The sequence below is a fragment of the Phyllostomus hastatus genome, unplaced genomic scaffold (genome assembly GCF_019186645.2).
Source record: "Phyllostomus hastatus isolate PE091 unplaced genomic scaffold, TTU_PhHast_1.1 phas_contig_148, whole genome shotgun sequence".
Taxonomy (NCBI): Eukaryota; Metazoa; Chordata; class Mammalia; order Chiroptera; family Phyllostomidae; genus Phyllostomus; species Phyllostomus hastatus.
This window is the reverse complement of record NW_025333607.1, coordinates 628,336-652,894: the sequence shown is the minus strand read 5'-3', so window position 1 is coordinate 652,894 and position 24,559 is coordinate 628,336. Positions and strand designations below refer to the sequence as shown.

General features: G+C 43.0%; 1 protein-coding gene across 5 annotated transcripts in view; it reads left to right on the top strand.

Annotated features, from left to right (window-relative positions):
- CHRM3 (cholinergic receptor muscarinic 3) overlaps positions 1–24,559 on the top strand; it is a 458,960-nt gene that overhangs the window by 134,568 nt on the left and 299,833 nt on the right. For 4 of the 5 annotated variants that reach the window (XR_006783146.1, XR_006783147.1, XM_045816556.1 and 1 more), the window contains exon 2: positions 12,073–12,179. The exons of the other annotated variant lie outside the window; for it this stretch is intronic. The gene's annotated coding sequence lies outside the window, so the exon portion shown is untranslated. The remainder of the gene's footprint in view (positions 1–12,072; positions 12,180–24,559) is intronic. 5 annotated transcript variants of the gene reach the window in all.

Genomic DNA, 24,559 nt, shown 5'->3' with positions numbered 1-24,559 from the left:
TTCAATCACTGTCGGGTGACGTGTTTTCCCACAGGACACCTTTCCGTTTTTAGCATATTATTATTTGGAATAATGGGGAGTTGGCGGAGGATGGGCTACTGTCCACAGCACATGGCCTACCTCAGCACTCTCTGTATCCTGGCTGCACATGACAGTCCACTCAGGGGTTTTTAGCAACCTGCACACCTAGGACACCCAGTCCCAAGGAAATCAGTCCCTAGGCATAGCGTTCAGGTATCAGTATGTTTTCGGTGTTCTCAGATGATTCTGCCGGGAGCCAGGTTTGGAAGCCCTGAGCTGAGCTGGTGGTGGAGCTTCAGCTGGGTTAGGTGGGGCTGGGAGGAGAGAAGTCTTCTTAGCTTCATCACATCAGGGCAACAGAATAGGGCTGCATGGTCTGCCTGCCTGATGTTTCTTGTGCTGAGCAAACCCTGCTCTGACTCGCCGTGCCTGCTCCTTCTGCCTGCATCCGTGCCTGTCTAGTCCCTCTGTACTGGAATAGCCCATAGGGCAGGCCTCCTTATCTTCTAGTCACTCTGGTCAGTGCGCCATCTCCTGCGTGCCTCGTTCCCTGCTCATTTCTATATAGAGATAATCTTCCTTCCTGAACCTCTAATCACTGAACTCCTCTGAACTCCATCCGCGTTTTCATCAGCTAGTAGGGCTCGCCTTGCCCACTGGCTAGACCTCTGTGATGCATCTGGACGCCACCTGGACACCAGTATTGTCAGCCAGCGGCAGGTTGTCTCCCCACATCTTAACCATTAGATATTTTCTTGTCACAGCAGACACATTCCTGTGCTGATTCCTTTGCTGCTATTAAGTGTGAGTGAAGGTAGCCCATGTGGACGCTGCAGTTGATTGGACCAACTCCTGAGCAGGGAAAAGGAGCCCACTTTCCTTTATTAGATTTTTTCCTGTTTTACTTTTATTTTCTACCAGCTGCACACTAAGACTGGCTGACTCATAATGATAATACTAAATTAATAATCATGAAAATAACTAGCTTCCATTGGATTCTTTCTAAGTCTATATACCATTAGGTCTTCTACAAGAGCTGTATCTCATTACCAATATAACAACCTACAAAATAGTTGCTACACTTATTTCAATATTTTGCATGAAGAAACAATTGGTTGAAGTTTCTTGGCCAACATAACATATAATAAGTGATAGAGCTAAGAGGATTCCCACCTGGAATTGAATTTCCAGAGCCTCACCTGGTAACCACAGTGTTGTAAAAACTGAACTTCTTCAAACCTGTGTCAGGCCCTCAGAAAGCCACTCCACACACCGCCTGTCTCCCCTCTGCTCCTCTCTTACCCTTTGGCACAGGCACTGCTGGCCTCCTGGCCAGGGCCCAGCTGTAATGACCAAGTGTCCTCCCATGAGCAGGGCCTCAGGTGTGGGGTGCTCACTCTGACCTTCAAGATGAGCTCCTACCCACCACTTTCCAACCTCAGTTCAGATGTGAACCAGGCTTATGCGAAGGTTCAAAGGGGCCCAGGTTGGTGAATGGCTGTTTTCTCTGTGTTCTCACAGCCTCTGGTAAACATTGGATTGCAACTTTTATCTCTTACCCACTGATGAATTTCAATGACTTAACCTCTGTAAGCCTCAGTTTTCTCATTTCCTAAAATAAAGATAATTAAAGATCCTACCTGAGAGGTTTGAGAGGTTCCTTTGCTAAGGGGAAAATGAATGTAAGATACCTAACTGCACACTACATAGTAAGTAAGCATTTAAAAGTATTAATTGTTTGTTGTTATTGCCATCTCATTGTAATACAGTCTCTTTAAAAACCTATTATACTGCATGGTTACTTACTACAAGAACGGGCGTGCATTTTGTATTTCTGTATTTTGCAGAGTACTCAGCTGAGAAAAAAACTTGTGAGCTCTTGCCGGCTACTTAATTCCTTCATCTCTAAGATGAAGATCCTCACAGGGCTGATAGAAGGGTTAAGAGAAAACATAAAACTGATTACATAATCAGCCAGCAACTATCGGTGTTTAGTAAGTTTAAGTAAGTGGATGGAGTACTTTCAGGGAAGAGTACAACTCTTTTACGTTCCCAGCTTCTTTTCCTCATTCTGAGATGATGGCAACCCCTAGCTGTCCGTGTCAGCCATCGCTGAGATAGACCTCGCCGTGTGCTGTCGAAGGACAAGCCGTCTTGCTCATACTCAGAGGGACTGATTCCTGCTGTCGCGCAGGGAGGGAGTCAACCTGGCTAGTCTTGCTGCATATGTCTTGCGAGAGCCACACAAACACCTTGCATGGACCCTTTTCATCGTGCACTGGACATTTGGCTGGCCGTCTGCTTGAAGGTGCGGGTGACAGAGTAAACAAGGTGCCCTCCCATGGGTTCCAGCGGGCCAGCTGTGGTAAATGCCCAAACACAACCTCAGAGTGCGCCTGGCACCTATGTCACCAACAGAACCCGGGCGAGGCCTGGATCGGCAGAGGTTGGAATAAAAGAAAAGATTGCATATTCCATGTGGGGGAAGAGACAACCACAATAAAGTCTTTTCTCTGAAACAACACACAAAAAACCAGTAAGGATACCTCTCTTCTTACGTGGGCATAAGAGAGCAGTCTGCACTCACTAGACCCGCCTCCTCACTCCCCATTCACTTCTCACCCCGCTGATGTCTTCCTTTAATACTTGAAGAAATGTTTGGAAATAGTTACTTTTAGGGAAAGAAAATAAGATTTAAAAATAATCACTATTTCCAAACATTTTCACACCAGGCAGGGCAGTATGATGTATTTTTATTTATATTGCTTCATCCACTAAAATTTATGTTAACATTTAACAAGTGAGCAGCTCTAAGCACTGTGCCTATAAAAATTAATAAATAAAATCTGAATTAGGAAAGTGGGACTTTCAGAATGTGACCCATATGAAAAAAAAAACATTTTATAGAAACTTTCAGTGTGAGGGCCCAGGTGTAGGACTTAGTATATGAGAGTTCAATGGAACCATGATAAATATGTTAAAGATAACAAAAGTTGTCTATGCTTAAAGAATTAAAGGAAAGTATGTGAAAGATCTTTCACCAAGAAGAGAATATCGACAAGGAGATAGTAATTACATAAAAGAACCAAATGAAAATTTACTAGCAGGACTCTAAGCAGACTTGAGATGTCAAAAGAAAATCAGTGAGCCTGCAGATCTGTGAAAAGGAACCATCTCTGGAAAGAAGGAGGGTGAGGAACCATGAATGAACTGAGCCTCAAGGACTGTGGGACAGCATCAGCATTGCAACATGTGGGAGTTCCAGGACCAGAAAGCACAAAAAATATCTTCAAAATAATGGCCAGTATTTTCCACATTTTATGAAATATTAATCCACATATTCATCTAAGAACCTCAACAAACTCCAGTCAGATAAACACAGAGATCCATACCTAGGAACATTTGGGTCCAACTGTTGAAAGAAAAAAAGAGAAAATCTTGAAAACAGAATAGCAAAAAGACATTTATTAGAGACAAGGAGAGACACTCAAGATGCTAACGAGGTCAATTCATCAGAAGACAAAACGATTGAAAGTACGTAGACAGCAGAGCCCTGCAATAGGACAAAATTGAAGTTAGAAATACACAGTTCAATAAGAATCATTGGAGACATCTCCTCCACTCTTTGGAACTGAAAGGAAGAGACAAAAATCATCAAGGAGATAGATTTGAACAACACACTCAACCAACTTGAAAGTAAAAAAAGTCAGGAGAACATTCTATCCCAAAACAAACACGTTATTCTCAAATGCAGGTAGAGTATTTTTCAGGATGGGTCACAAGTTAGACCTGTAACACATGAGTCAGTGAACTAAATGGTTTCGAGTCACATGAACTGTGTTCTCTGACCCTAACAATATTACATCCTATGGTAAATTCAATAAAAAAAGAAATTTGGGAAATCTCAAAATATTAAATATTGAGCAAAGAACCTCTAACTAGCTCATGGTGAAAGAAATTTCACAAGGGAAAATGAAAGAAAAATCACTAGGACAGTTTAAAAATATTTCACCCTGAATGAGAAGAAAACACAACACATCCAAACGTGTAGGAGCAGCTCACCCGGCACTGACCTTGACCTGGGTTTTCCAGTTCCCTCATGTGTGGTGTGTGAGGAGCAGCCCCAGCCCCCCGCCTCACCCCCCCACCCGCCATCCTGCCTCGCTGGCTTATCTAGGGATCTGGCTGGAAAGGATGGTTATAGTATTCTCTTGGTTAGAGCCGTACTCCTGCCATGGCAGTCTTTATTGAGTTGGAGAACATAGCTCCAAAATTTACACCCACGAGCTGTGACTGACGAAGGGGGCAACTTTGTAAGGAGTGCATCTGACCAGCCGGCCTAGTGGCCAGGTGACCCCGGCCATCAGGCCGCCCTGTGCTCAGGGGTTTCAGCAGATCCCCTCCACGAGGTTGATCATCTTACTGGCTGTCTGCACTACATGAATGTGCAGCTTGAGAACAACCTGCCCAGACCCGCGGTGGTGGAGTTCCTGTCCTAAGACTGCGTGTCCCAGACCTTAGGACGACGGCTTTTCCTGTGTTTCTTAATTCTGTTGTTGGGAATTAACCTAGAAGCCTACTTTCTCTGATGGAAAATTGGAAAGGCCCTTCTTTCATCTACGTTTAGAATGACACTTTCCTTCTCGAGGGGGGCAGGGCGAGAGAGGCCTGGGCCCAGAGAAGCTGTGTGAAGAGATGCATGGACCTTGGGAATGCATTTGCCGTAACTAACCCTGCTGCTGTTTTAACCAGCAGGGTGCCATCTGCACCGCCCCGCCCCTCCCCCAGAGCACAGGGTCCAGCGTTCTGAGCTTAGCTGAGGCTCCGGAGAGAGGTGTGCTGGCCTCGTGGGCCTCTGACTCTGCCCTGACACCAAAGCAAGTGTCATCACTTCCAAAGACCAAGGAGATTTGTTACATTTGTGAATATTCTGACTCCAAAACATACCTGAGGCATTTCTGTATCCAAGATCTTTTTGAAAGCTGTAATATCTACTTGTGGTAACTCCATGATTTCTGAGTCATAAATCATTTCCTTTCAAGACAAAAGTAACAAAGTATCCACAGAGATTCATGGAGACAGCCATCTCATTATCCAGGCCAGAGTGTGAAAACACAAAACATGGCACTGTGCCTCCTGGGTTCTTGTGGCTTCTCGGGCAGGAGGTTCAGGGCCCCAGAAGCAGCTGAGAAGTTAGGGGATGCAATTCCATTCGACCCAAATGCGTAGCTGCCGCTGTTGAAGTGTTCTGGTGGGAAGGGAGAACGTTCCAGTAGTGGGTTCTGTTGGGTCTTCAGGTCATACTTAAGCTTGTTCTTCTTTCTTTGGTTTCCTTTTTTTCCCCTTTCTTAGGCTTCAAAGTTGACTTATTTTTAAAGATTTTATTTATTTATTTTTAGAGAAGGAAGGGAGGGAGAAAGAGAGAGAGAGAGAGAAACATCAATGTGCAGTTGCTGGGGGGCATGGCCTGCAACCCAGGCATGTACCCTGACTGGGAATCGAACCTGCGACATTTTGGTTCACAGCCCGTGCTCAATCCACTGAGCTATGCCAGCCAGGGCTCAAAGATGACTTTTAAGTTGCTTTCCTTGGGCTCCATCTCTCGTTTCCCCAGCATTTCTCAAATGGCCCAGGAGTTCATAGGTTGCTAATTTTGTGGCAGTTTGGTAGAGAAATACCCCATTAATCATGCCTTCAGTTTTGTTTTTCTTTCTTTATCCATAAATTAACTGGTGTGTTGTCATTAATAATGGTTTTTCTTAACATTAAGTTTCAGAAATTAATTCTATTTGTTTCCTGTGTACTTATGCGAATGGTTTTATTTAAGACTTTTGTAGAGTGGTTCTCCAATGTGGGATTAAGTTCTTAAGGGTAACTTAACTCAGCTCCCAGTTTCATCTCTGCAGACCACGTTGTAATTCCTCATGCATGTAGGGTCTGCATTCACACCGAGTGCTGCTCCCAGGAATCTGTCTTTTGTTGTGGAAGAATCAGATAGATTAGGGTTTGACTCCTGCCTCTTTTCACTTCCTGGCTCCTTGGCTTTGAAATTTGGTCCATACGAACTGCAGCTTCTGTAAACTACTGGTAATAATGACAGTTTTGGGAAACTTAGAAAAGTAAACAGTGTGCTTGAAAAGCAGTGTGAGCAGAGTGTGAGCATCTGAGTGCACGCATGAGCAACACTGATTGTGCTGCAGCTGCTAAAACAGACCTGGGAAGGGGGGGAAGCAGGAGGAAGATGCCGAGGAGGAGGAGCCAGTGTGGCTGCAAAATGAGATTGTGCAACAGGGTGTGACAACCATGCCTTCCTTTAATTTTCGTAGTTCTCATCTTCAGTGCAATTGCAAAGCATGATGAGAGTCTCTGCAAGTGTTTTCCCTTTTTTCTTTCTCCTTTTCAGGAAGATGCCAATAGATACTGCTCCCCACTTTCTCCCTGGCAACCAGCCCTTGTCATAGTTATTGGCATTAGGTAACCTCGGCAGCGCCCCTCTGGCAGACAGCTTGGCCCTGTGTGTGCCCTCCCGACAGCTCTGATTTATGAGAGCCCTGTATCCACAGCCCACTGGCTGATGGATGTTTCAGCCAATTAGATACTGTTGGAGTCAGAGTCAACATTCAAATAGAGATACAAGCTGCTGTCTTTGTTTGTAAATTACACATTAAAAATGCACTGACTTTTGTCTAGTTAATGTCCTTACTTAAAATTAATAGAAAAGAATAATTGGAACACCAGGAGACCAAATGTAGATTAAACACTCAAGTTCATCTTCAGCACAGCTAGTCTTTAAAGTTTAATAGGCAGTTGACATCACAAAGTGACAGTGGCTGCTTACTTATGTAAACACATGTATCAACCTGCCCACTACAATGTGAAACGCACTTACAGGCACGCCTCCTACACTGGCTACACCTGAACCCTTTCCACCAGGCCTGCCATTCTTTTTGATTAGTTATTTCCTATCTTACCACTGTGCTTATCACACTAAAATCATTACCTTCAAATTATGCAGAACCTAGCTACAATGTGTATTTTCACCGTTTGTCCTGGGCCCCACCATTGATGAACTCAGACCAGGGCTCCATCCGCAGCGCCCTCAGGGGCAGGACCCCCTGGCAGGAAGCACCGCCCACAGCGGGCTTGGTGCTGCTTTCCTGGAGATTAGGCAGCAGAGCTACACAATCAAGTTCACTTTTTTGTACTTTCTTGATAAGAGATGCTGCTTTTGATTAAACAGAATTCTTTCAACTTTTGTGGCTTTGTTCGGTTATAATGCGAAGGGAGTCTGAGAAGCTCAGTTGCGTCGTGATTGACAGGCGTGCCTTCCGTGCCAGAGTGAAGCTCCGGGGGCCGTGAGCCGTCCGCCCACAGCGTGGGCGCCCAGAGCCGAGACAGCACAGCCCAGGCCGGGTCAGGTCTGTGGCTTTGATCAAACAATGTTACCCATTTTGGGGTAATAACTTCTGTCCCTATTCTTTTTGTGGTTCTGCTAAAATAGCACTCTCTTGCTCTCTGGCTCTCTCCTATCTATAAGAATATGTATTTATGTGAAACATGAGATATGTATATAAGTCCTTTCTGCACAGGAAATTGCATCATCGCATGCTGATTGCTTATGCTAATTGGGAAGTTTTGAGGTAAACTATTTTTATTTTAAGTAGAGTAGAGGATTTCAGTGACTCCATTTCAAAGAAAACATGGCCTCAATAATTTTTGCCTCTATATGTTTCCATTCTCAATAAAAAAATAGACAAACAGCAAACAGTTTTTACTGACTCAACAGTAATTTATTGTTTTGCTCAGAAAAAAAAAGAGATTTCAAATGTGGAGGAGGTCTGTAAAGTCACTTGTTATCACCACTTTTAGAAATTTGCACCCATTACCTGACTTTTAAACATAAACTTTAACTCAGGCAAATTTGTACTTTCCCAAATAAATTGATAAACTTCAAATAAGTTACCTATAATCACACAGTCTTATTATTTTCATTATATTGCCTTCCAATATTTGTTAATCTACATAAAATTTTAATGAAACTCTATGTAATAGTTTGTATTCTGCATTTATATATAATATTTCTTTATGTTAGCTTATCTTCCATGTGTCTTATAGTAATTAAACTTAATGTAAGTTTAACAAAGTAACATTTCATAGCATTCAACAGCTTTCCTTTTGTTGGGTTACAGTATTAATAATAGCTGTAATAACAACTACCATTTATTAACCGTTTATGCAATAAGTGTTCTTTTAACAAAGTGGAGACCAAGCTTAGTTTGTTATGTGGAAATACCTAGGCTTTAGGGTTTGATGTACTTGGATTTCAATTTCTTCCTCTTAAAAAAAAAAAAAAGAAAAGAATAGCTTCCTGAGAGATTGTATCTACCAGAGGCTGGCACTTAGTAGATGCCCAGGAAATGGGGAAGTTTATTATTGGGAACTACCCCTAAAAGTGATTTACCCACATCTATAAAGTAAAGAGATTTATAGTATCTTGGACATATTTTCAGGTGGACTTTTAGGATACTTATGCCATAAGTGCCGCCAACAATGTGCTGCGTTCCTTTTTGTTCCTATACTAAGTCCTCGCCAAACTTACCTTTTCATCATTCTTCTTCTTCTGGATTCATTCTTTCAACACATAATAGACCTTGTTGTGTTCCTAGCATTTCTGAAGTCACTGCTGGCAATTGGCAGGAAGGAGGTGCTCTCTGCTCAGCAAGAGTCACCCCCGCAGCTGCCACCACCCCCCCCCCCGGCCTCGCCAGGCCAGTGAGCAGGCAGCAGAGTGTGTGTGCGCGTGTGTGTGTTCACAGGTCTGTCTGCCCCGTGAGACCATACCTGATCACCCTGATATCATAGCCTGTCAATCAAGGCATGGCCTCCTGGGAAGACCATGTGCAGACGGTTAATGATACAGTATCAATTATCATGGATCTGTGCATAAAATGTTGCAGCAGGATATTTTTGCCTGAGGGATAAGGGATGGTTACAGGATTTACTTCTGAATTAAAAGTTTTTTCACATGAATACCAACTTACCTGTTAAGTAAAGAAGGGACCAAAAGTAACAGATGGAATCTATTCAGAGAAAACAGAGGATGCAAGGTCAAGTGTGAGAGCAGGGAGACCTGCCTGCCTGGGACCCGTTGCGCCGTCGTCGCTGAGCCAGTCCTTCTAGAGGAGCTGGAAGCAGGGCAGGAGGGGGCAGAAGGGAAGGGGCGGAGCTGAAAGCAGACAGGGAGCCGGTGCAGACTGTGTGCCTCCTGTAGGAGGGGCAGTGTGCTGGACATTTTGTGCACATTTGGTCTGTACAGCTCTCAGAATAACCCTAAGTTAGAGGTGATAGGAATGGTAATTTGAATGTGAAGAGCAAGAATATGGTGGGGCTGGGGTTCAGACCCAAGTCATGATCAATCCTCTTCACTTAGGTGCAATTAATAGTTAAATGCAAAATATGTGTCTTCTCATTTATTTGGACTTAATGAACTTCTCTGAAGACACATTTTGGGATTTGTTCTGTGTTGTCTCAAACTTCCCTGAGAGCACAAAGCAGGTGTTGTACAAAACAAATTTTATTTTCAAACGTCAGTGTCTTCTCCCATAAACCGGCTGTGGTCTGTGTGGGAGACCTGGCTGAGTCTTTTTTATGGCCTGTGAGCTTTATGTTGTTTTGCGGCATCTCCGTTTATCCGTCTTCAATATGGCCGCTGTTTGCCATTACATGAGGCGGACGGCATGTTTTGTGTGCTCTGGTAAGCTTCCTGCTTTGCCCCTTAGCAGGAGGGCTGGTTCCCTCGGTTGTCTGTCATTCTAGAGATGGCGCATGCAGGGAGGGTCACAGCCCCGCAGATGTCCTCCGGGAGAACACCATCCTGTCACGTTGGGAAAGGACACTTGTCCCAGAGGTGGGCTTTCTCTACCCATCCTCTCTGGCCTGCGCTGTGTGCCAGATTGAGTCCAACCTCCAGTGTGGCTGAGCCCAGCCGGCCATCGGGTGCCCGTCTTGGGAAAAGCCCATCTCATCAACGCAGCTGTTGGGTTGCCCTTGTGTTACCAAACAAAAACCAAGGTTCAGCCGCCTGTCACCACAAAAAGCCAAACTTGTGATGCGAAAGCAAAGAGGCTGATTCATGTGCTGCACAACCTGGGAGAACAGTTAATTCCCATCTCAAAGACCGTCTCTATCCTCCTTCTCCAGTCTGCAGGTCTTACAGGGACAGGAAGAGGAGGGATTTTTCCTATCCAATTATCTCTGGATTTTGGTGCCTCAGGGTCCTATCCATTCATCCTCCGAGCTTTCCATTGCTCTGGAGCCCCATCCATTCATGTCTGCAGGTTTCAGCATGCTCAGTGTAAGAACCTCTCCCTGCCGCCATCTGGGCCTCTGGGGGAGACTCGCCAGTGCTCCGACTGGCTGTTTCATGGTAACACTGGGGCTCTCCATCCTCTGCAGGGGAGTGGGTCCACCCCCTGCCTCCAATCTGCCTGAAAAGCACCTCCTTTCTCTCATACCATCCCCTCCAAACTGAGAACGAACCAGACCAGAAATCAGCCCGCTATTTCGATACAGGGTCAGATAATGAACACTTTAAACTTTGAGCGTCACACCGTTTGTCACAGCCTGTCGGCTCTGTCTTTGCAGAGTGAGGCAGCCAGAGACAACATGGAGACGCATGGCTATGGCTGTATTCCAATGAAACTTTATTTATAGTGTCTGAAATGTGGATTGCAAATAATTTACATGGTTCTTTCGATTTCTTTCAATGATTTGAAATGTAAAAGCATTCTCAGCTCACAAACTACACAGAAACAGGTGGCAGGGGTCAGGTGCTCACCCCGCCATTGGCAGAGGTCACACCGCTTCTTTGGGGAATTAGGGTCCGATCATTGGGGTCCCCTGTCTGCCTGTTTCTCTACAGCAGAACCACCTCCCTAATGACCTCCATCCAGGAGCAGCTTCTCCTGGTTCCTCCTGGCCATGGTCTTCTACCAAGGGCCTTGGCCATGTCGGTTTTCTCCTGCGTGTGTGCAGGCATTCAGCATGGGATCGCCCACAGGGAAGTGGTCTGTTCTGTTCGAAAGCTCATACCAGATCCAGAAGAGTGAGGAGGGATTTATTGCTGTTTCCCTAGACAGTTGCTTTGTTGTCTAACCTTTGCTGTTCCTCAGGAACCTCTCCAATTGAACTAAACTAAACTGACCACTCCCTGGTTTGTAATTCTTGAGTGAACATGCCTGAACCTCAGGGTTTTTTTACATTTTCCCCATGAGATTGTGTGGCAAACAGGAAGATAACTTTGGTAGGTAAGTGATAGGATGGGCGAAACAAATGTGTGACGAGACCAAAATATATATGCCAGTTCCTCCTTTTATAACCGCTCTTTATTCGTTAATTCACTCAGTAAATCTTTAGTGTTCACATGTGCCGGGTACCGTGTTCCAACATGAGATCCCACTTCATGTTTTGTACGAAGCCGAGTAGAACACCATTCTGTTTCCCAGGGAACCCACCACTATGATGTCTGCTGTCATGGTGTGCGGAGCCCAAGTGCACTCGCGGTGGGAGCAGGGGTGTGGAGGCTCACAGCCGGCCTCGCCCCCGGCTCTGCGCCTCCAGTGTCTTGAAGAAGTGAGGGGGGCCTCCGATGCCCCACATCTTTCCTTCGGGGGCCAGATGGAATTTCGTGCACAGGGTTGTGACCACATTCAGCACACAGGCCCGCAACAACGTTCCATATCAGAGGATGTTCAGTTTGCCTTTTTGCTCACTGTGTTTCTTTTTCTAAATGATGACCTTCCAGTAATGTCACCCAGTTTACTGTTGAAGTTATGGTGTCTTCACTGGCTGTCTGGACTTGCTCCGTGGTGTGTCTCCAGTGCTCTGCTGCCCACTGCGTGGAGCACGAAGGGGTGTCAGGAAGGCCCTTCCGTCGCATTGCTTGTCAGACAGCCTTGTCTTCCAGTGCCACAAGTTGGGAGGATGCTGCTGTGCAAATGCTCTGAAGTTGCATTTCGTGACTGATTCTGTCATGTCCGTGTGTCTGTGTAGGGCCGGCCAGTGATGGTGCAGCTTCCGCTTGTGAGAACCACTGGACTGCGGACCGGCGGGGCTGTGCCCATTCTCCCCATGATGCTCGCCGCTGAGGCTCTTCCCCAGTAGGTGCTTTTTACTCAACATCTTGTACGTGGTTACAGAGCGAGATTTTAAAAGTCTGCATTTATAGTGAAAATGTGCAAAATACATGTGTCTGTGTTGCGGCCATGAAATGTGGCCAGATTTAGTCTGAACAAAATAAAAGAACAGGTTAGGATGTATCTATTATTTTTATGTACACACACACACGCTTGCACACATGTGGAGAGGCAAAAGTATGTTTACAGTTGTGAGTACATGAAACACAGATCTTATTCTTACAGTACTATTTATTAATTACTGTGTTATTTTCCATGTGAACAGCTGTAGCCCACTTTTGCCCACCCTGTCTGTGTCTCTACAGGCAGAATTCAGAAGTATACAACTTTACCGCCCTTTTAACTGAATAAAAGAGGCACTGGAAAGTTTCTTCCAGCTTTTTAGTTCACACAAATCTGTCAATGTAAGCCTAAAAGTTTTACTTCATTTAACTTTTTGAACCAGTTCAATTATCGTAGTTTTACCCAACATGGCACCTGATATGCTTCCAAGTACAAAAATAGCATAGGGTGATTGACACATGGTGTTATGGGATCATTAAAAAGAAATTATACTCAGTGTCAGAGACCTTAATTTTCATTTTGGCTCCAACATTTAACATGTGATCGACCCCTTAAATTTCTAGGCCTTTGTTTTCCCATCTGTAAAATGAGTAGAAGAATCTCTAGTTTACCTGGTTCATTAGATTACTTTACAGATAAATGAGATGGTATTAAAAAACTATAAGTTAACTCTGAACCCCACAAAAATGGATGGAATTCTCTGTAACTGGCTGAGATTACAAGAGGAGAGCTGGTAAAAAGTTTTGACCATAATTTTATTTTTAAATTCATTAATACAATTCAATATTTTGCATATGATTCACCTAAGAGATAAGTGATAAAATGATACTTAAGCTTAATTAATGATTAATTAATTCCTTGCATTTGAGACACTTATGTTGGCATGAAATATGAATAAACACACATTTATCGTGCCTACCAGTCCCCACCAACCATAAGACTTCAGTTTCCGCTTCTGAGCTTCAGGATATTTTCTCTCTCATTAGATTTTATTTTCAGATCTTTATAGTTAGGAGAGAAAAGATGCACTAAATACTTTGTAAGAGTTTAATTTTAGGATACTAAAGAAACAATATAGAAATTCGATCAGATATTAATTTATTGAATTTCTTTGTTAACTGAAATCTCTTAACACCTCGTATGACCATTCCATTTAGCTAATGGAATACAGCTACATGTTTAAAATAAAAGACTAAAAATGAAGTCTTAACAAATATATTTAGTCATATTGAGAAAGACTTTTCCATTAAAATTAAATAATTTGTTATATAACTAGTTATAGGCCAATGCAATAAAATTTGTTTTCCAAACAGAGATATGATTAGTGACTTATTACATTAATATTGTTTGCATATAAGTGAAACAAAAACCTTAATAACAGGTAACTCATATTCACTTGCTGATTTGTAACATAATCCTTAAGTATGGAGGTGAGGTTGTCTAGAGTCACACTGGATGGGGCTGCAAACCAGTGCATCATTCTCCAGCCTTGCCCTGTTGGACAAGTTATTTAACATCACGATGCCTTAGTGGGCTCATCTGTAAAATGGGTCTAATAGTAAGACTTGGTGGATACATGAGTTAATACGGTCGGATGCTTGGGCGCACTGTGGGATGCTCGGTGGGTAGCCAGGATTGGTAATTAGTATCCACTGAATGAGTTGGAATTATGGTGACTACTACAGATTTTGGAATTAGAATCTAGCCCTAGGTTCAAAATCCTTTATCAATTCATGGTAGAAACTTTTGAAGTCTCAGTTTCTGAGAAATAAAATAGAAAAAATTAAAATATATTCCATACTGCTTTTGTGAGGGTGGCTCCCCGCAGCATCTGTCAAGGCCTGGTGGCCATCGCCCTCACTGGGAGTTGTGAAGATATGGTCACAAGTTATCGAATGTCCTTCTAAAATAACATAAATGAGAGAGAGATTCTCTGACTGTGAAAATGTCCTTGCTGTACATTATACTTAGGGTGCTTTTATAGATGTGCTAATTTTGAGCTGTTTTGTTAGATCCAGAATTTTAAAAAAGACAAGCAAATAATTTAAATCAAATTACAAAGTGCAAACATAACTGAAATGTGGCATCCTAATTTAAGAAATGAAAATAACATAAAATCTATTGGCTGGTTTTTTTGGACTATCAAAGAATATTATCAGCTCAGTGTTTAACTTGTTCTAAAATTAGACCTGTTACCACCTTTAAAGTGACTTTTTTTTCTAGAGAGAAAGCAAAAATAGGGAATGTGGAATGTGTCATAAAGTGATGGAGAGGAAGGGCTGGCCTCCCTTTCGGAATCGTGTGGTCTGAATCAGATTTCGTACTCCTTCTTGTGATGAATAAACGTAGGTATTGTCCTTTGGGCTGTATTTCCTGGATTCAGTGGTTGTAACAGGCGGTGTTTTTCAAATGAGTCACAATTGTTCCCAAGGTGGGAAGTACTGATAACTTGCGGCCATAATCTGAGCCAGGAGCAAGTGCCCGCACTGCGTGTCCCTGGGGCAGAGTGCCAAGTCTCCTTCCCTGCCAGGTTACTTATAAACCCTCTGAAACAACCCATGTCTCAGGGATGCGGGTCAGCCCCTGGGTGTGTTTCACATGCAAATTTAATCTGCCTGGTTTCTACTTCAGATTATAATGGTTTTGAACACAGTTTTGCACACGCCTTTTGATTCTTCTTGTTGCTTATTTCTGCAATAGCTTTAGCCTTGGTAGAGTTTCCTGAAACAGGCAGACATGGTAATGGAGGGGGCTTCTGATGGGAAAGGTTTGCAGATGCTTTCCTAGGCAGGAGCCCACACACCGTGCACAGGGGTGGAGGGGTGGTGGGGAGGGTGTGGGGAGGGGGAGATGACCTGGTGCTTACATTGCCCTGCAGCCAGGGCTTTGCTACTTCTGTGTCAGCAGTCCTTCCCCTCGGTCAGCATTCACATCTTGGAATCTCACATCAGGATTTAGGATGTAATGAGAAGAAAGAGCAGAGTCCTGGCATGGGGGTGCCTGCCATGCTACACAGATGGGTTCACATGTTTCCCTGTGAATTCTCACATCATGATTTATTTGCGATATTTATTTTAAAAGTTGTGTGTGAAGCCCTGGCTGGCGTAGCTCAAGGATTCAGCACGGGCTGCAAACCAGTGTCACAGGTTCAATTCCCAGTCAGGGTACATGCCTGGATTGCAGGCCATAACCCCCAGCAACCGCACATTGATGTTTCTCTCTCTCTCTCTTTCTCCCTCCCTTCCCTCTCTAAAAATAAATTAAAAAATATTTTTAAAAAAGTTGTGTGTGGATTTAGAAGTCTCCTTCTAAAGGAGTCTGATTTGGTCTGATGCCAGTCTAATGGCTCAGAGAACGGTAGCTCTGAAACGTAAGAAGAGTACAGGTCTCCGTGCGGTTTGGAGGAGACAAGGGGTGTTTGGAACTGACGTCCACGCTTGTCTGGAGACAGAGATGGAGGAAGTCTTCATCCGTGGGACCTCAAGAATGGGCAGGTTCAGTGAGGCCGTGATCGTGAGTGTCTGCGCAAGGATGCAGCGAGGCAGAGGCAGATCAGGCGGCCATGCCAGGGGCTGCGGGCGACCTTCCCTTGTCTTCAGGCTGTGGCTCTCTCCCTGCCCAGTGAGTGGCCTCCTCCTGCCCACAGGCCCTCTCCATCCATCTCTGACTTGTCCTTCCAAACTCATCTTACAGGCTCTGCCACCTGTGTAGACTTCCTTCATCCTGCTTTCAAAATGCCCTGTTTCTGTCTTCACTTCTGTACTGTGCGCGTGCCTCTGTGATAGACTATGTCCACATCTTTTACAATAATTGGTTTACATTTCTGTCTTCGTTCGCTGGGGCCGGTGGAGCATCCTAGACTGAGTAGCTTGTAAAAAAACAGAAATGTGGTCCTCACAATTCTGGAGGCTGGGAAGTCCCGGAGCAGGGCAGCAGCAGATCTGTGGCGTGGGGAGGGTTTGCTTCTCGGAAGGCCTTCTTCTCACTGTGTCCTCGCCTGGTAGGAAGGCCGAGTGTCTCTGTGGGGTCTCTTTATAGGGACACTAATCCCATTCATGTGGGCTCTCCCCTCATGACCTAATCAGCTCCAGGGGACTCTACTTCCAAATATCATCACATGGGCATGAGGATTTAACATAAATTTGGGGGAGACACAAACTCTCTGTAGCAGCATCCATCCTGGAGTTACACTCCAGGCTTCTCAAGGGTCATCTTGTCTTATTCAGCCTTGTATGTCCAGTATCTAGCTCTCTGTGTAGCTTCTGATTAAGCTAAAGATTGAATAACATTGTTTGTCCTCAGATTGAAAAGGAAATAATTGCATTTACCATGTCCAACAGATTTCTATTAAGTGTGTTTTTATATGAATATTAGCATAAAATTGTTATTGATATAAATCTGTAAAAAGTATAACCAGAAAAATTAAAAGTAGCAACTTTTAACATACCATGTGTTTATAACATTTTAATGTTCTTAGCAAAATGTAAGAGTTTTGAAAATGTATAACTGGCCCTACTCACTTCCTTATTAGTTTATCAGTGAGCATATTATTTTTAGAACAATGTCAAAAGTGATGAGAATTATTTGATCTCATATTAACTGAGATTGGAATGATTTCTTCCATGTAAATTAGTAAGAAAAAATAAAATAGTTATTTAGATTTCATTTTATTATAATAATTACTATATATGCATGTTTTGAATTAATTTTGTTGGACACTTGAGACCTGAATTCATCATAAACTGTTTAAAAATTATATGTACATACACACATATGTATACACAGGGCATCCAAACCTTTCGGCCTTCACAGATAGCTGTAGATAGGTCAGGAGAAAGCATTAGGTTAAGAAAGGCCTCTTTTAAAGGAGGAAGTGGGTTGAAAGGGCAGGTGAATTTCAATGATGGGCTATTTTAGATTGACATGTTCAAGTAAAAAGTGATAACATTTGAATGAATCGTGTATCAAGAATATTAATCCAGTTGTGCAAGCAGAAATAGAAGGGAGTGAAGGAGGCATCCACACAGTATTGAAGCTTTGATATGCTCAGGCAGGTTGAGCAGTACAGCAAGAAGGAGATATTCTTGAAAGGAGTGGACATTTAAAAAATTATTCCCTGGGGCAACACTTGGTAAAATTCCAGGTTGTTTCCTGATGACTTTTTAAGTCTCTGTTTTACATCTTTAAAGATTAGAGTATCTTGTTCATTATTTTCTGAATTTCTGTTTGGCTCAGGAACTTAGAATTGAATGTTGCAATGTAATCATGAAAACCGTGGCTTCCCGCTTACTGCGCTAGCGGCTACAGTGGGGGCCGGGCCACAGCCTCACTAAGTCTGCCAGGCCTCTGTGCGAGGCAGGCGTTACCGGCTCCTTTCCTCAAAGGAGGCGGTGGATCACGCACCGTGGGCACTGCTAATATACACGTGTGTTTACACAGCCTGGTTTGTGACAGCCTCGTTACTAGGGCAGATGTGCAAATGTATAGGCACAAGCTATTTCATACATGGAATTAGAAAACTAGCTTTATTGTTGAACACATGTGATCATGGGGAATGCTGCCAGATGAAGACTCTCATTAACTCTGGCTTTTCAGCTGCTATGGACAGATAACACCAGTGTTTTCTGTCCCTAAGGCGTGCACCCAACTGATCTACTTACCCAAGCAAGGAAAGCAGAAGCTTCGTAACAAATCAGTCTCGGAAGCAGAGATACGTTTTAAAGAAACAGTTGTTTTAACACCTGCTTTTTTTTTAATGTTATTACAATTTTTTAAAGATTTTATTTTATTTTATTTTAGAGAGGGAAGGGAAGGAGAAAGAGAGAGAGAGAAACATCAATGTGCGGTTGCTGGGAGCTATGGCCTGCAACCCAGGCATGTGCCCTCACTGGCAATCGAACCTGTGACACTTGGGTTCGAAGCCTGAGCTCAATCCACTGAGCTACGCCAGCCAGGGCTTAACACCTGCTTTTTAATAATGAAGATAATTATAGTATTATGAATATTTGTAAATATATAGTATCATTTAAAATTTTGAACCAAAGTGTCGCAGATTCGATTCCCAGTCAGGGCACATGCCTGGGTTGCAGGCCATGGCCCCCGATGTTTCTCTCTCTCTCTCTTTTTCCCTTCCTTCCCTCTCTAAAAATAAATAAATAAATTGATTAAATCTTAAAAAAAAATAAAATAAAATTTGACAGAATTAAATTATCTAAAAAGAAAACCATGTTTTAAATTACATAAGTCAAATATTCGAATCTGGGAAACTCAGGTATCTATTTATTCTCTCAGTGCTTATTTATGGGCCCCCATCAGTGTGGCAGCCCCCTGGGGCTGTGACAGGCAGCTCATGCTCTAGGTGGCCATTGGGGGGCGACTGTAAATGTCTGCCCACTGTGGTATACACCTGGAACGAATATAACATTGAATGTCAACGGTGGCTGAAAAAAATAAAAATTTAAAAGAGCATTTAATAAAAATTCAGTATTTTTGAAGACAAATATAGCATAATAATAGAAAAGTATAAATTTCAAGTAAAGTTCAACCTCAACTCAAAGTTGAAATTGAAACCATTGGCTATGTATTACATTGTATTTAATAAAAATTCTTTAGGAGAAAGACAAAAAATGAAAAAATGAATTAACTCCATTTACTTAGATTGCAGTGTTAAAGTAGCCTATTCCTCTTAGGACAGGTGAAACCCCTGAAACTATGCATTCATTTAAAAACACTTCCTTTTCATAAACCCAGTTTCATGTTAGAAAATTCCCCAATTCTGAGGTTATCTGAACACAGGCTTTGCTGACTTTCCTAAATCAAGATCACTCAACGTTCATGCCATCGATGTAAAAACCAGTGCTCCATGCACAAGAGATTTTATAGTCAGTCTGGATGGTTTCTTTTTAATTTAATCCTGTAAACAAATCTAGGTTAAAAAGTGTAGTCAAAGGATAATGTTGAAGGACCTTCTGACTGTGGGGCGGAGACTGCAGTGCGGAGGGGCATGAATCAACTTCAAAGCGAATTGTGCCTTTCCTTGGTTCTCCATGTAGGGGCAAAATAAAGACATTTCTGCCAAAGTAAAAATTGACAATGAAGTAATTGATTATCAATGGGTCCCCCTGCTTAGTGCCAACACCTGCAAAGTGTAGCACTGTAATAAAATACAGTAATTAAAGATGCATTTCAGTGCCTGATCCTCCTAATAAAAGCCTGTTAAAAATTCATTAAACAGATTATAGTAATGTCAGAGGCTTCCTCAAGGAGGAGGCACATAAAATAACTTGCAAGATAGAAACAATAAGTCTAAGGCAAGGAATAAATATTATTATAAAGAGTTTCAGGTTGTTAGTTTATTTCAGGTTTGTTATTAGCTCTAAGTGGGAAATTAACCCAAAGCAGGTGCAGGGGAGGAAACTGATGTTAGTGGGACTGAATGGTGTTCCTGCTTATTAACTGAGAGATCAACTGCAAGCTTAGAATGTGTTAATAAAGTTTTTTTTCTTAATTTCAGAAAGAGGAACTAGATCATGAATTTTAATCTCATTCTTGTATTCATGCTTGGGGCTAGGAGATGCTGAGAGCTGTGCAGAGTAAGGAAAAGCCACTTAATTCAAAGTCCTCTTGCGCCATTCAGACTCCTTCGTCTGCTGTGGGGAAAGGCAGCTCTGTTAAGACACTCTGGACACCCAGAGGTCTTTGTTCAGTGGCTTCTGGATAAAGTCTGCTTTTGAAGTTCTCTGTCAATGCTGTTCATACTTCACGGTGACCTCCGACTCAGTTAAAAAGTCATTTTAGTCGATTGCCACCAGCCTTATAAAATGAACTACAATAAAACAATTTTTTACAAAGCTGTTATTTCATTTACATATCAGCTAGGTTACATGGTAAAATGTGGTTCTTTCTGTGGGAGGTCATAGTCCAGAAGTTAGAAAAACATTATTATTAATCTGATCCCTTATTCCTCCACCCTGTTGTCTTCATTTGTCCTTTGTAATTTAGACATTTTCCCAGATCTTCATTTCCTTTTTCTGTCAGTTTGGACAGCTCCTTAGGTTCTCAGCATCTCCACCTGCAGAGCCAGCACTTAGTATGGTGATCTTGGAAGGAAGCCCTCACTCAGTGTTGTGTGAAGTCATGCATTAGTGACATTCTAAAAGCAACACGCGTTTGTAAGCCCAAATGTCAGTTTATTCAGTGACTCCTTAAACCCTATCATGGCTAATGGCAGTTGCCACCATATAGTTGGCCATTAGAATTTCTGAGTCATTTTCTAAGTTCCCTTTACTCTTTAATGGAAACTAGTGACCAGTCCAGATTGGTCAATCCTACTGACCAACCCTATTGCCCAATAACCTGTGAAACACCCCTTGGCCCTCGCCATGAGTGCTCCTTGGCCCTGTGGGCTATGTCTGACCTTTGCAGTGAACGGTTTACTGATCTATCTCCAGGGGGACTCCCTTCAGCTATGCCATTGTCCTTGGCACTAGGGTTTTTCCCAACACACAAATCTGAACACTTTACTTCTTGTGTAAGTATCTCCCATAGCCATACTCCTTTTGCCTTGAGACTACAAGCCAGACGCACTTGAAGGAGAAGAAAAGTCCCCCCAGTGTCTGATTTCAGGATGTTCACCAGCGTGTGCTAGTGCACCCTCTACCATTTGAAATCAGCCACCGCTCTCACCTCTGAAGCAGGCTGGCGTCTTCTGTGTCGCTGGGCCTGTGGCCTAGCCCGTGCTCCCTCTTTGCCTACAATGCCTTCACCTTCTATTATGCCTGAAAAATGTTTACACGTCCTTAAAAATATCAGTCAGTTTTTTCCTCATGTAGTTCTCTAAGCCACCCGAGTCAGCCATTCCTTACAGTTTATGGAACTGTCTGTGTGTCCATCTTCCCACCACTGATTGGACTCTGAGCATCTCTTGCATATGCATTGCCAGTTCTGCTTTGTAACCCAGATGGAACCTATCACTGTGCCTGGCACTTGGAGGAGACTCAGTAGGTATGGACTGAGTGAATTGTTGCCCCAGAAACATCTAAGACATTAACCCTTCTCCTCCACTGAGTTACTCTTCCTTATCCCTTCCTCCCTGAGGTACCACTGGTACAGGTTCTTCCTGGACTCAAGTGTAACACAGCAGCCTTTGCCATCACTTTGACTTCCTTCCGCTAAGTCTATGAGCTTTATAACCTGGGAGAGGTCTCTGCTAGTCAGTCTGTAGAAAGCCATTGATAACCAGTAGTGCTCTGGACTCGGGTATTTCCTAAAGGAATGTTCTAATATAGGCTTGATGCTTACTTAAACACTTGCATTTAAAATCAAACCTTGAGTTTCAGCTTAACCTTGACTTTGAATACCATTATAGAACACACTTTTTTCTGGTTGCTTCCTTATTGTAAAATAACATATTTTACAATATTTAATTGGATGCCAGCAACTGGCTTTTGTTTTGATCAAACTAAACTGATGTAGTTTAAGTACTGCATCAAATTTTATCACCAAATTACAAGAAGCTGATGCTTTGAAATATACCACTTCCTATATAATATCAAGAGGGAGCACAGCGATTGATTTAACTTGGCAAATAAGGCATTACTTCTCATTGCAGGGAGCTAATCAACACTTATTGTGCCTGAATTAATTACATTGTTACCTTTCATTGAATGGTCAAGAGACGTGTATTCGAGAAGGGAAATCTTGCGTTTATTCCATAACTGCAGGTCGCTACAACACCCTTCCGATGACTGGAATGCGCCTTTTCCTCACTGCCCCCTGTTGTCAGTGCAGTCCCGTTCTCATGTAGCGGGCCCTGTCCGGTGTGGGGTCCAGCCAGCGAGTGAGGGGAAGCACAACACTCCAGGGCCCTAGTCCATTCGTTTTGGAGGTAACTGCAGTGGATGCCATGTTGCCTTTTTGCCAAGTAAATTTAAGAGTGATAGATGGACAATATGCCACTTATGCATAATAAAAAGGCACAATTGGTGAAGTACAGCATCTGTGTGCCAAATTCTCTGGGACTAAAATTTATGTATATAAAGAACAGGCAAAAAAACATACTGAGGAATTTCTTGTTTTGTAAAAAAACATTAAACAGTACCACTATACAATCCCATTAGTTAGAAAATATATCAACATTTCCATTTCTGTTAACAAATTTACAATAATGCTGGGAAATTAAATATTATTAAACCATTTCTTGTTGTAACTCATAAGCTAGCTGTTTTATTGTAACCCATAAGCTGTTTCTAATGCTATTTATTTTTACGATAATTTTTAAATATTTTTATAATTTTAAAATACAAAGAAGACACAAAAAGTAATAATGAATACCTGCAATCTTAACGCTAACAATCCCAGGGTACCTCTTGAAATATTTTTACAATCTTGACTTTAGAAATTTACATATATTAATACAGGTATGTTTCATTTCTCATACCTTTTTCCTCTTGATAGTATAGCAATAAATTCCCATTTTTTCCATCACACTAAATATTATTTTAAAAGGTAACTAAGGGGTGACAAACATTATGTGGTATGGAAGTACTGTAATTTACCACATTTTAGTGACCATGCAGTTTGTGTTCATCCCTTCTGTACCATAGCCTGGTTCTGACATCCTCACGTGGAAATCTCTGATTGCATCTGGGTCTTCGGCTGAAGCCCCTCCCTTCTCTGAAGACCAGATCCTTACAACCTGGATGGTGACTTCACCTGAACACCCAGTGGGTGGTTCCCAACTGATACGCTCCTCCTCTGCCCCTCCGCCCATTGCAGGCAGCGCTTCTTTCCCGGAAGACTGAGGCGAAAGCCTGGTCTTCTCTCCTTTTGTCGTTCCCCACTTTTGATCCGTCAGTTAGCTTTATTGACTCAGTCTTCCAAATCTGAGTCTGCCCTCTTCCTTGTTGCTCCCCTGGTCCCGGGCTTCTGCCCAGTTCTGCCTGGACTGCTGTGGGCCCACAGTTCTCCTGACTCTTCCCATGCCACACCTGTGGGCATCATGTGGCTGCAGACCTCAGGGGCTTTCAGAACACCTGAGTCGATCCCAGGCTCCTTCCCTCTGGCCACGGCCTGCCCCTGTTCGCCCTTTCCTTTCCCTTCCTCTTCACCCTTTTTCTACCACGCTGGCTGCCTTCTGTCCTCGCTGGCTGATGTACCCCCTCTCAGACTCCATCTGTCTCTTCCATTTTGGCCAGGATTCAGTGGAAATGGCCTCTCTCTCAGGGGCTTCTGCCTGCTGAGCACATGGGAGGCCGGTAGTCACTATCAGAGAGACCTGCACATGTGGTTCCTTCCTATGTGTACCTTTTCTGAAGCCCTCGGGAACTTGTTTATCACACATCACAGGTGCAGCGAACACACTCAGCCTGTGTACAATCAGCTCCATCCTCAGACCCAACAACAGTGCTTGCTGTGTGGTGGACACTAAATATTTACCAAATTAAGGAATAAATCCATGGGGATTGACTACTACATATTGCATAAGTAGAACTTCTCAGTCAAAAACTTGTTTTCCAAATTTTTGTCTGTTAACCTATAGTGGCCATACCCCAAAACACCCACTTTCCCTCCCACCAACCTGGCGTGGCTCCAACACAGCCTCCGCAGCCCGGCACACAGTTGTTCAGCCAGTTCGGTGCGCAGCATCTGACCGACTGTTCTCATCTTCATCTTAGTGTTTGTCAGTGGCACCAAAACATTTTGGAGTTGGAAAACCTTTCTAATTAGAAGTCACATGTATCTGGTGACTTCTGGACATAAAGGGTAAAGGAAGAGGGGACCATCCTCACTGCTTTTCATTTTCATGTTTACATTTGAGTCATTTATCCTCATGATAACCCAAAAAGAAGGGTTTTTATTTTTTTTGGATGAACATACAGCATCTGAGACATTATAGTTCATGGAAGTAATAAGTTATGAGATTGAAATCTATACCCAGGTCTGGCTGTTGCCACAGCCCAACACTGTGCGATGTCATAACAGCCAAGGGTTTGTGTCTGTCATCCAGACTCCTGAGACTCCATGCTGAAGTTTCTCTGTAGATTCTGAGTATTAGTATTCTTGTCAGGGCATTTGTAAAAGAAACAAGTGTCATTCCTTTAGAAGACTTCAACAGACTCGAGTATTTGTTTAACTGTGTAAAGGGAAGTTTCACAGGCAGTGAGACGGAAGAGCCTGGGATCCATCAGTCACATGGGCAACGAGACAGTAAGTTGCTGTTGGAAGTTTTAGCACAGCTTTTATTGTGCCGTTAATATAACCGCACCATCATAATTTGCCCA